The sequence below is a fragment of the Rhineura floridana genome, chromosome 4 (genome assembly GCF_030035675.1).
Source record: "Rhineura floridana isolate rRhiFlo1 chromosome 4, rRhiFlo1.hap2, whole genome shotgun sequence".
Taxonomy (NCBI): domain Eukaryota; kingdom Metazoa; phylum Chordata; class Lepidosauria; order Squamata; family Rhineuridae; genus Rhineura; species Rhineura floridana.
This window is the reverse complement of record NC_084483.1, coordinates 151,635,039-151,648,080: the sequence shown is the minus strand read 5'-3', so window position 1 is coordinate 151,648,080 and position 13,042 is coordinate 151,635,039. Positions and strand designations below refer to the sequence as shown.

Below are 13,042 nucleotides of genomic sequence, written 5' to 3'. Positions count from 1 at the left end.
AGGGTCCTCTGCATGTAAAGTATGCACCGTATCACTGAGCTATGGCCCAATGATAACATGAGTTGTGGGCTGCTCCAGGCCCTCTTTCTCTATAACTTTGGAGTACAGTGTCCACCCTTAAATACTAATTTCCTGAGATCAAGCATGTAGCACTACAATTTCTGGGAAAATGCTACAGGGAGAATGCACCTTTGGACTTCACATTTCATCCAGAGATCGAAGCCACCTCCACAGATCAAGTGCACATAGCAGGTTATATCCAAGAAGTCACGCTGCTTTGTAAACTCCAAAATGCAGCTAGTGTTTTGAATAGCTTAATTCACAATCGCCTTCCCAGTCATTTGCACACTGTATCCTCCAAACCTGGCACTCTGCTGATCAGATTAGCCAGTATTTAGTCAGCTTCCAAACATTTGCAAATGGAAAAGGATACCTTTCTCTCTGCCATCCCCTTCACCCGTCCAGCACACTCTCTAACCCATGCAGCTTTTAAAAAAGGCTTACGAACAGCTGGTACAATCATTTGATTTTGCAGAAAAAACATTTCCTGCTACTTGCATTTCCTGCCACTTTAAGTGCAAGCTAAAATGGTACTTCTGAATTCCAAGTGAGGAAAATGTTCTGTACAGTTTCTTCCCCGGGAAGCACTGTTCCTCTGCAACACTGACACCAGGGTCAAGTCCTACATTACTGACTTTCTAAAATACCTCTCCCTGCAGGGACTCTGATCTGCAAGAACTGTTGTACCAAGCTGCAGATTTCCAAGGTGCAAGCTCATCTGTGACATTTAAGTCCACACACACAGGCCTTCATCAGATGCAGATTCTGTTTAATTTCAGTCCAGGTGATGATATTGAAGATCCCTTCCATTAGCAATTCCTTAACTCTTTGGTTTTTTACTCTTATTTAGGGCAGCACAAGAGCAGTTAAAGGAACACCGTTCATCAGTGGAGTCCAAAGACTCTAATCTGAGTTAGTGTCAATTTGTACAGCCAACAGAATCCAGTTGGAACAATTTTCTTGGATTGGATCACTGCAGGTAAGGGTATTGGGTGAGTGGGTGATGTTTACATGCTTGATTGTTCCGTAAGGTAAAACACTGCCTGCCACTGGAAAGCTGTCTTGTCAGGGAGAAGAGTTCAGCATAGCTTTCTCCATTACCTGCTCATTGTATATCTGCAGGAATTGAATTTGCTGATTGCATGACTTGGTGTTTAGCGATTGCAAGTACAAAACCCAAAATAAAATGGCATTAAGGGGTAACATCTTGTTGTGCATGCACGACAGGAAATCACGGACAGAAGGGAGAGGGGAGCCGTGGTGCCACTTAGAGGCCCACGCAGATGCAGAAGCTGACTGCCTCCTACTTGTACCCCCCCTTCCCAAGAGGAAGGTCAAATCTCCTTACACAGAAACACACACAGCTGTAAGCTATATCCAGAGATCTGCAGGTATTTCAGCAATGTCAGAAGGCAGCCCCCGGATTATCTAGCATCAGTGCTGTAACACTGAACACACAGCAACTGCCTACCAACATACAACAAATTCCTTCAGGCAGAGTGAATGTCTCTCCCCTACTTCCTCTGGTCCTTCAGTCACCACCACTCTGCTGTATTTGGGAAAAAGGCCTTGGCTCCCTGACACCCCTCAGGACTAGTAACAGGCGCCTGCTGCAATGCAACAAGCACCCTGGCTGAGGTCTGCACAGAACAGTTCAAGGGAGTAGGTGATTAAAATGCCACCAGAGCATCCCATACGGAGAAAGGAAGCAGACAGTTCCAGGAGCTTGATCCTGATCAGTAGCATCCTGCACAAGCGGGGGTATGGTGGACAATGCAGGTTTCGTTCAAGTTGTGAACATGGCCTAGTTCATACAAGACAGTGTTGTTTTAAAAAAGCAACTGTCTAGCCCTCATGATTGCGAGTAAAGCACAGAAGTGCTGATAGTGTCCAGCACAAGTTTTTTGTCCTCTGAACTTATTGTCATCCCTGCTTTTTCTTCTGCCTACTTGCCATCATAGCTTTTATTAACCCCCCAAAAAGAAAAAAAAAGTCAAGTGGACAGGACACCTAAATGACAAAATCAGAATAAATTTGGCGATATAAATATATGTCCTTAATTTGCATAATTTGGTATTAACACAGCGCTTGTGTTCCTTAGCAAATAATTTGGATTTTGGAGAGTATTAGATAAAAATCTTTCCATGGCAGGGACAGGCAATGAGGCGCCCTCCAGACGTTGTTGCATTCCAACTCCCATCAGCCTAGTCAGCATGGCCAATGGTCAGGGGTGGTAGAAGATGCAGTCCAATAACATATGGAGGGCACCACATTACCTATCCTAGGAATAAGGCATAAGTCTGGAGCATCCACCCTATGTTCCTTGGAGAGCATTGCTTCACTTTAAATCAGGAAGATATCCCAATTCCATGACAGCAGACAGATCAAAACAGGGCTTATGTTCAAAAATAAAGCTATATTCCCATAAGGTAGCTGTTCTCTCAACCAGGACTGTGGAGTTGGAGTCGTGGAGTTGGAAGCAATTTTGGGTGGAGTCAGAAGAAATTTACTGACTCCGACTTTAAAATAAAATTAATATTTTAATATTAATACATTAATATTAATACATTAATATACATTTGCCATTTATGAAGGCATCAGAGTCGGACAGTAGAAAAATAGGGAGTCAGAGTCAAAGGTTTGACATACCGACTCCACAGCCCTGCTCTCAACAGTCTGTGTGTACATGCAGACATAAGATCTGAGCAGTCAGGCTGTTCTGTAAGCACACTCATTCTATTGTATGCAAGTCATTTTCTCTCCATTTCAATATTTCTGCAGAAGCAGCAGACTGCACAGCACTGCTTGGCTGGTGTCTGAGACATAACAAACCCACAGGGAAAGGTCATAGCTCACTGACAGCAGAAAGTCCCAGGTCCAGTCCTGGGCATCTGCAGTAGGGCTGGGAATGTCCCTGTTCCAAAACCCTGGAGAACCACTGCCAGTCAGTGTAGATGACACTGAGCTAGACGGACCAACATACTGATTTAGTAAAAGGCAACTTCTTATGTTCTTATGTTCTCCCCATGAATTGCCAGAACATATCTTGCAAATCTTTAATTTTTTTTTAAAAAACAACAAGTTGCAAACAAATATTTAAATGAACAAATATATATCTGACAATTAAAAGTCCAAGCATGGGAAGGAGGGTGAAAAGTAATTATTGCATTAACTAGTATAAATGACGATCATTTATACTGGCAAAACAGGAAGAACTTTGGCTCACATTTCAGGAGATAAATCTACTGCAACTCTCATTTTAATACCATGGGAGTACCTTATCAGAGAGTCCCATATGTTTTCCTCCTAGATTTTTGAAAAGGAAAAGCCCCAAATTGCCACAATAAATACACCAAAGCACAAAGGGCACCCATGAGTTGAATCCAGCCATTCCAAAAGCACTTCATACTCCAGACCCACAAGGGAGAATACAAAAAAAGAGAGAGAGAACTCAGCATCAGAATGGAAGTACCAATGACAGGGTGGAAAAAACATGGATGAATGCAACTTCCTAGACCAGGGACAAAACAATATGATGTCCTCCAGATATTGTTGGCCTACAACTCCCATCACCCCTGTCCATTGGCTATGCTGGCTGGGGCTGATGTGAATTGTAACCCATCAGCCCCACCCAGCATAGCCAATGAACAGGCAATATCTGGAAGGCACCATGTTGGCTATGTCAGCCTAGAACAAAACCTGAGAAAAATGGCAGGGAGACACCAGGGTGAAGCAGTCAACACCACAACTCCATGGAAACCCAATAAAAATTGAGAATCTATAGTGAGCATAAGGAAAACAGACATCAGTATAACATAGCTATGCTATATACACTCCCACACCTCTGTTGGCCTGGGCTTCATGCTCTAACAACCAGAGAAAAACTATTAGTCATCAACCACTGCCTTAAAAGTCTATAAAATGTGGCCAGTATTGTATGCATAGATAGCCCATGGAGCAAAGTGAGATTTTTCCACTGATACCTTCAATATGTGTTTGGTTGTTTATGTATGGGAACAATGACTATGACATAAGCAGACAGTAGTTACTAGTACATGTTAAACTGGTCAGATTACAGGCTAGCACTGGGCTTTAGAAACTGAGTCTTCTCTGCAAGAGAAATAAGTAAACATCTTCTCCAGGTGTCTGGCACAATCCTCTTAGCCCCAGCACTAGCCATCGTGGTACCCTGCAGATGTCGTTGGACTCTACCTTCCATTGGCCCCAGATGGCATGGTCAGTGGTCCGGGGGAAGTGGTGGTGGGAGCCGCAGTCCAACAACTTCTAGCAAGCACAATGTTGGCTATACCCTGTCATAACCCTTGTCCAAACATGAACCCAGCAAGCCACAAATTCTGCCTTGTACTCCTCAAAGCATAGGCTGTTCTCCTAATTGCTCAGCAATTTCAGTCAGGATGCTCTCCCCAGGCCACCTCCTGTCGATCGGCGTCATTCCAAGAAAAAGTACATCAGAAGGAAAGCCAGATAAAAGGTAAGCAAAGAAAGCAACTTTGATCACCAAGGTTGTATCATTGGCTACTAACTCTTATGGCTATGTTCTACCTCCACTGTTGGGCCAGTAGGCTTCTGAATACCAGTTCTCAGGAACCACAGGAGAGCAGATCCAGCTTTTGGGCTTCCCACGGGCATCTGGTTAGCCATTGTAGAAGAGGATGCTGGACTAGATGAGGCCACTGGGCTGATGCAGCCGGCTGTTCCTGCGTTCTTATCACAGTCTGGCATTGTTTTCCTCCTAGTCTGGCATTTCACCAGACTCAGTGGTCCGGGGAAAGTGCAGATAGGCATGGCAAAGCAGAGTAGGGAGGGCATCCCCGGGTAGTTTAGTAAGTGTGCTGACTTTAAAGCAATCTTCCGAGAAATGCACCTACCCCTTCCATAGCCCAAGGCTGATCCTGTTTGTCCCTGGTTTGGCCTTCCAGAGCGTTACACATAAACTGGCGTCCGCTCAGATTTGCTTCCCGCTGTGCATACAAGCAGCGAAAGACAGCAAAATCCTCGATTGGAGGTTTAAGGGACAGACCGATTATCTCAGCACCCCTTTCACAGAAAGCATTGAAGAAAAGTGTGCAATGGGGCTGCTCCCCCTTCCCATACAATTTTAGACCCTAAACTAAGAGCAGAAAGTGAGCCCAACAATCCTCGTCCCCCATCCAGTAAAAAAATTTAATTTTTTTATTTAATTCAAAAAAAATAAATAAAAATAAAATATTTTTACTGGATGGGGGACGAGGATTGTTGGGCTCACTTTCTGCTCTTAGTTTAGGGTCTAATAGGACACCCCCCTCCGCCTCTCACCTCGTTTCCCAAGCTTCTCTAGGTACCCAGCGGAGATGGGGGATGCTCGGGCCAGCTGCTGGTGCCGCGGCTTACCTGCCTTGGGGCGGGCACTGGGCGAAGCAGCTGCCTCCGCCAAGTTGGGGCAGGGCACTTGGCAAAGCCGGAGTCCCAACCAAGGCCCAGCACCAGCAGCGCCAAAGAAAGTGCCAGCTGCGCGGAGGGACGCGCTGAAATCAGCCACTCCTTGCAGCCAGCTCTTCAGCGGATTACCGGAGAACTCCCCAGAGTTGACTTACGGCGCGGGCGAGGCCAGAGTTCCGCTTCTTCTTCGCCGCCGCTCTCTCTCTGTGGGCACCTCCCTACTACGCCCTGCTACTTGCTCACCGCCGCAGAGTTGGAGCTCAGCAGCTGCCCTCCCAGGCGCCGCACTGCGAAGGTGGGGTTTGGCCTGGCAGGATGTGCATGCGGCGGCTCAGATTGAGCCCGGACGGGCGCGGGGGATGGGCGGAAGATTTAAAGGCGCCGTAACATCACTTTGGGATAATAACTCCCCCCCCTTTCTTTCTCCTGCTGGGTTTGCTTTGCGGGCCGTCCATTTTGAAGAGCTCCCGTTTTCACTCACGGGCGTTTGTCACGCGCGTAACGGAAGAACAACCTAACGGGACAATGAAAAGTTACTGGCCCCAGAGGAATGAACCGAACTTTGGTCCCCTGCCCCGTGTAAGGCACAAACCTGCACCGAAAAGGTGCGAAAGTCATCCTACCACCTTTCCCGAACTTATTCCAAGAGCGGAGGATGGCAGTTATATATGTTTAGATATGAACCAATGTGCACGGCTCCCTGAAACGTTGGCGAGAATAACAGGCAGGGGCTCCTCTAGGGATGGAGAGATCTGGCAGCTTCGGTTCTCTCAGTTTCTTTTCCCCCCAATGTTAAATTCAGTTCTCTACATTTATGCAGCAATCTGCTGTTCTGTTTTAAAACATCCTCATGAAAATTCACCATTTAAGTGCTGATTTCTCCAAGTAAACACATTTTTGTAGGCAGTTTTGACAAAGGTACACATTTTTGCAAGCCATTTCTCATTTCATGCCTTTTTGCATGTTTTTTCAGTCATGAATTCATTTTTATGCACACTTTCCCCTAATACATGCATTTTTGTAAATGTTGTTTAGTTGGCAAACTGCATCCCAAAATTCTAACAAATCCAAATTTTGAAGGATGGCTGTGTTTCAGTTTTCATATTGTTCCGGAAATTGCAAATTTGATACATTCTGCTTGAAATGCGAACTGAATTGAAATTCTCACCCATCCCTAGGGTCCTCTCATCCCTGAGGTGCAATTTAAAGAAGGCTGAATGGCCTGTTCTTGTATTTTTCAGATCACATGTGGTTGTTCCTTAGAAGTTGTCCCTCTGGCAAACTCAGTGGTTCTATCATACCGAGCTGCACTAGTGTTATCAAGCAGTTCACGTCGGCATGCAAACAGCACAAAACTCTTCGCTGCGAATAAGACAGCGGGTGTCTTCAACATACTATTTTTAGTTGCTGATTTAACATATGGAGAGTTTTGTGCTGTTTTAAACTGCTGCTGGGATGGTATCTTTAGTGTTTGGTTAGTTTAAATTGTGGTTTATGTCAGGTTTTGATGAATCGTATGGTTTTAGTATGTTGTGAGCTGCCACATAGGAAACCACCTTATACTGAATCAGACCATCGGTCCATCTAGCTCAGCGGCTCTCCAGGGTTTCAAGCAGGAGTCTCTCCCAGGCCTACCTGGAAAGGCAGGGGATTGACCCTGGGGCCTTCTGTATGCAAGGCAGGTGCTCTACTACTGAGCTACAGCCGCCAAAGAGTTTAGGTTGAAAGGCAGTATACAAATGTAGTACTGTAGTTGTTGATGATGATGGTAATTCTGGAGGGTTTGTCTTGTCCGTGTGTTGTAGCAAAACAAGAAAGACTCTTTTGGCACCTTCAAGGCTAACAAATGTATTATGGCATCAGCTTTCGTGAAAGAGATGCCACTCCATCAGTGTACAGTGTACAGTGTGTGATCCTCAGCTGTTGTCGTTCGTGTGAATGTAAAGACTGGAATTAAATGGCAATGGAATGCAAAAAATATAATCTTTATTGCAGAATGATCCCTCACAGCAGCAGCAGTAATGAATACATAAACCTGTAACCAAACCTTAGCAGGCACTAAATGAAACAATTGCTTATTATTTCACCATGTACTCATCTCTGCCTCTGCTTCCCTCCTCTTCATGTGTTGCTTCTCCTGTGTGGATTTTTAGATTGTAAGCTCCTTGGGGCACAGGATCTGGCCTCATATACTGTATAAAATGTCATTCACACTGATGGTGCTGCTTCTGCTGCTGTCTGGTAATTGTTTATGACATTTCTATGCAACAAATACTCTTAAAATATACTGCCCTCCTTTAATCTTGAATGCAACCCCTGCCTTTAATCTTCAACATAACAAGAACGGGCATTTCAACCTTGCTGAGAATTTTTCCACACTCCTGAATTCTGAACTGCTGTTCTTATTCATCTTTAAACCTCTGATTTATGATGTGTAGCTGCTGCTTCCATAAATCACTAGGTCTCCTTTCTACAAGTTCTGTCCTCCATTCAGGCTAGATGGGCTATTGCATTTTTTTTAAAGGGAGCATGGCTCCATAGCAGCTAGGCTTTTCTTTTGTGCATCTTGAGCCTTGAACCCTTCCATTCCATCTGAACGCAACTGATACGCTATGAAGACTGAGTTGGTGGTTTAGCAATGGGAGTCTGATGGAGAGAGTGGCAACCGGCTTTAAAATGACCTTCCATCTGTTGCTAGTCATGCAGCCCATCTTTCTGCATTATGCTTACATTGAAAGTCCCATTGGATTCATTGAGATCTGCTTCTACACCCAAGTAGGTGGGCATTGGACAGCAATCACAGTGCCTGTTTAATCTTGAAAATGGAACAAGCACCACATTTATTTCCTTTGTCTTTCCACTGTTATCATCCCAGCTGGATTTGCAGCTGCAGTTGTGTGTACATACACAGCCAGCATTCGTTACACCCTTTGGACACATATGGAATTGTAAAATGTTGATGGCAGCATATCTTGGATGTGAAAGGCTGGATGAGCAGCACAGAAGGGCACTAAATGTCCGAGAGGAATGTCCAGGTAGGGTCCTGAGCTACACACCTGGGAAAGGCAACATTGAGGAATGTGGCTGGGTGAGACTGGCGCTCTCTCTGTCACTATTTGTTTAAGCTCACCTGAATCTCCCATTTTATTTATTTCCCTTGTTGTCTTTGAGCAGATCAATGCATAGTGCCTGGTTACAGGCACAATAGAGATGAAAAGGTTATAGGAGAGGGTAGCAACAGGAAAGGAGAGAGAGGGAGATGGCTTTCCAGAGGCAGGTTTATCCTGCAGCGCAGGGAAATTTTTTCCTCTCTTGCTGGTTGTTTAGTTTACATATTATGCTTCTAGTTTTGGGTAGGTGTGACTTAGTATGAACCATGTAGTATGTAACCATATGTCCTCAATGGTTTCTCTTGACAAAGCAGATATAACCACCACTGATGTTATCACAAAGTACCAACAATATAACATGTGATGTCAACACTGCAGAGGAACCTCACGTTTTGCCCCTTGAGTCCCCCCCTTTTCTTTATACTGCAAACCTTGAGAGCATGCTGATATTTCCTTCTTGTTTCTCAGTAAAAGGCCTGTTTGGCGAGATAGCCACCATAACTCAGCACCCGAGTTCGCTATTGATATATAATATAGAATTTGTAGCGATTAGAGTGTCAATCTAGAACTGAGAAGACCTGGATTTGAATCCCTCCTCAGTCATGAAGCACACCGGGGGATCACCAGTCAGTATCACTCAGCTTAATCTACTTCCCTGGCTATGGTCTGAAGGCACATGAGGCCAGCTCCCTGCTGAAGCTAAGCATGGTTAGGTCTGGTCAGTGCCTGGATGGGAGACTGCCTAGGAACCATATGTAAGCCGCCTTGGGTTTCTATCATGAAAAGAAAGGCAAGGCATAAATGAAATGATAAATAAATAACCTACCTTGCAGGCTTGTTGTGAGGATAAAATGGGGGCAGTGACCATGTAGCCCCAAGCTTCTTGGAGGAAAAATGGCTTAAAAATATATATAAACTGACTGCTGTGTCCATGGTTATACAAAGAAATTTATGCAGTGGTTGATGGATGGTAGCAATGCTAAGGCTTTCTTCATACATGCATCCATTCATATTGCTGGCTGCTCATAACGCAGGCATGTAGAGAAGGCCATGATGTATGGTTAGAGTAGATTTCAGCTTAAACTGAGGGCAGCTTGAAAGGAAAGGGCAATGTGTGCTCAAAGAGTGCTGATGATGAAGACATCAGGGGAAGGGCTGTTGCTCAGTGGCTCAGAGCACATACTTTGGCATCTCCAGGTAGAGCTGAGAGAAATCCCTGCCTGACACCCTGTGAAGCTGCTGCCTGTCATTGTTGACAATACTGGGCTGGATGGGCCAATGGCCTGATTCAGCAGAAGTGACTTTCCTAGCTTCTCTGTAATTCACAGGAAAACAAAAATAAGAACATGTTCACGAAATGGTAAGTCAGTCTTACAAAAAAGTAGGTTTTCATGCCCCTGTTAAAAATGAGCTATAGGAGAGTGCATGTGGTAAAGTATTGCCATGGGTGTCAGTTTTGTATTGCTTTTGTTTTGTTTCACATATATCTGCTTTTTTGTGTTTTTCATTTTTTTTGCTGATTTTATTGTACATCACCCCGAGATGCTTGTGTAGAAGGTGATTAATAAATTGTTATTATTATACAAAGCTTAACAAAACTTTTTCAAAACCATTACAATTTTATGTGGTATATTGCGTTTTATCAGTGATGAACACAATTGGCTAGTGGCCATCTATGACAATAGCACAGAAAGTACCCATATTGCACTTTGTTTAGTCAAAGTTTCAGATTTTAAAAAGTACCCCTGAGAAACCACAAAATTCAATTTCCAGAAAGGAAGCCCTATTAGACCTGAAAACAACGAAGAGTCTTGTGGCACCTTAAAGTCAGGGGCAACTTTATGGTGGTGGCATAAGCTTTCATGGACCACCACCCACCTTACTTCTTCCAGAGCAAAAATGGTGTGTATTGGATCATGGAAGAAGGAGGGCAAGGGACGGTGCTCACATAAATCTGACACACTGCCTATGCGATGTTGAGCTAACGATTATTATTTTGGGGTGAGTGGAGCAGAGAGACTTTGAGCTCACCCCAGAAGCAATAGAAACTTCTGTGCCTTTAAGAGTCGAACCGCCGCCACCGCCTATTCAGATGACTAGCTCGGTTGCGTTTTTCTGAAATCTCAGCCCCACTCTCTGAGTCAGGCCTCAGCAATGCCGGCCACGGCACTGCCACACCCCGATCGACGAGGCAACGTAACGGGGCGGGGGAAGCCACTGTTACTCAGGGTGTTGTTGCATCTTGAGCTTAGCCCCGGAACTAGTTTTCTTCTTTGTGTTCCGCATTGCTAGGGGCTGAGATATGTAAAGTAACGCAGCCCTGGCTCTGAGCAAAACATGTGCAAAGTGCCTTTTCCTGTCAATGAGATGACAAGCAAAAGGCTTAACTGGCCCTTCCCCCGCTCCTCCACCTTGGCTTGAAGGGCTTCCGTATTTAGTTTAGAGCAGAGGAAGTGGGGGTGGGGGGGGAGAGAGAGAGAGAGACTTGATTTGCAGGCAAGCATGAGTCCTAGCGCCTTTAATTTTAGAAATCGAACATCGCCGGCCGGCCCTGTCATTGATGACTCAGTCGGCAATTCAAGAACTGCTAAGACTTCGCAAGCCTTACTTGATTGGTTCGTGACCAGCTTCTGGTTGGGCTAATAAAGAAAAACGCTGACCTGCCCAAGCTGCGGGCTATCGACGGCCAACGGGACGGGAGCTTCAGTGCTTGTGGAAACTAATCACCAAGCGCTCACAACTCGTGAGCTCCCTCTATTGACACAGATCAGGCATTTCTTAATCCTCAGTGGCAAGAGTGCTCCGAGAAAACGAAGGAGGCGTGAGTATGGCTCCCATGATGCGACTTTTATGCGGGCACGACTTAACGACAGTTCTGTTTCAGTGGACAATTTTAGAAGTTAAATCCTTTCTTCCATATGTAGCTGTTTGACTCCAGCTCTCATCAGCCACAGTCAGGACAAGTAATAGCCAGAGATGATTTATTTTATTATATTTTTCTGTTATTAAACTTATAAACCGCCCTTCCTCCCAGAAGGAGCCCAGGGCAACAAACAAGCGACAAAACACTAAAAACATCTCAAAAACAAAACATCTTAAAAAACAACTTAAAACATCTTAAAGTGGAAGTTGGAGTCCAACAACATATCGAGGACCGCAGGAATATCTGTCGGAGACCAAGAACGGTGCACAAATCCACATGCTGGAGACAAGTGGACTGGCCCTTGAATCTTATTTCAACACTGGCAATGAGACAGCATCATTTGCCTACCTGAGGGGCATCAGGCTAGCTTAGGGAGAGCTGGGCAAGCTGACTGGGACTAAAGGTAAAGATATCCCCGCACTTGTAGTGCGAGTGGGCGACGTCTTGTTTACTAGGCAGACCGTATATATGGGGTCAGATTGCCAGTTCCATCCCTGGCCTTTCTTTACCTCGACCCCTTTTACCAGAGATTCCACTTCCTCTTTCCATTGGAATCGAACTCCCGCGGTGAGCAGAGTTTCGGCTGCGTTACTGCCTCTTACCACTCTGCGCCACGGGACTAGACATGTAAAATTTCAGGAAATTTTGAAGCTATGGGGAAACACACACCCCCCCCGTTTTTTCCAGAAAAAAACAGATTTTTTTGGAAAAATTGAAAAAATGCAATATTAGCACTTTTTACAAATGGAAAGTCACTGTTACTTCAGGAAATGTAATTATGTACAAGTTGGTTTGGCATAAAATTATCACATTTGGTATATTAAAAGTGCATTTTATTCAAACAATTATTGCAAACTGAATTTATTTTTAAATTTTTACTTTTTTTTTTAACAAATGGATCTACAAGCTCCTGAACTGTAAGAAACACCTGAACTGTAAGGAACCTCTTTTGTTTTGCCAGTTTATGAGGACCAGGCAAAAAAAAAATTGAAAAAAGAAGAAACCATCAACATTAATAACAAAGAAAATTATGTCTCCGCTAGTCCTCCACAGTGTCAAGCAGACATAAAGCATCCATTCCCACAAGAAAGTACTGAGGAAAAGGGGGGGACAAGATTCAATGAAACATTTTGTTCATCATGCTAAAATAAAACATTCCATAATCCATTTTTTTCAATTTTTTGGGAAAAAAGCAAAAAAGGCTTTGGGAAAAAATGAGGAAAAAAATTTCCCCAATTTTTTCCGGTTTCTTTCCAGGCCTTCACATCTCTAATTGGGATATAGCTCTGCCTAACACAATGCGTCGCCAACTCTCCCCACCCACCAGGATTCACTACCTCACTCTGCCTAATGGTAGGGCCAGCCTTTGATTGCCATTCACTCTATAAGGGAAAGTACACTTCAAGGTCTACACGTGAAGACACTTACCTTACTCACCTGGCCCAGGATGGCCTGGCCCACACTGACAGGGGTACCCTGGGGGTTTAATGTTTCTCCATATGCAGATGAT

At 44.5% G+C, this 13,042-nt stretch overlaps 1 protein-coding gene across 1 annotated transcript in view; it reads right to left on the bottom strand.

Moving 5' to 3' along the window:
* The window catches only part of CAPN11 (calpain 11), a 38,968-nt gene extending 33,114 nt beyond the window's left edge, over window positions 1-5,854 (bottom strand). Inside the window, exon 1 of the mRNA XM_061624817.1 lies at window positions 5,655-5,854. The gene's annotated coding sequence lies outside the window, so the exon portion shown is untranslated. The remainder of the gene's footprint in view (window positions 1-5,654) is intronic.
* Between the last annotated feature and the right edge of the window lie 7,188 nt (window positions 5,855-13,042).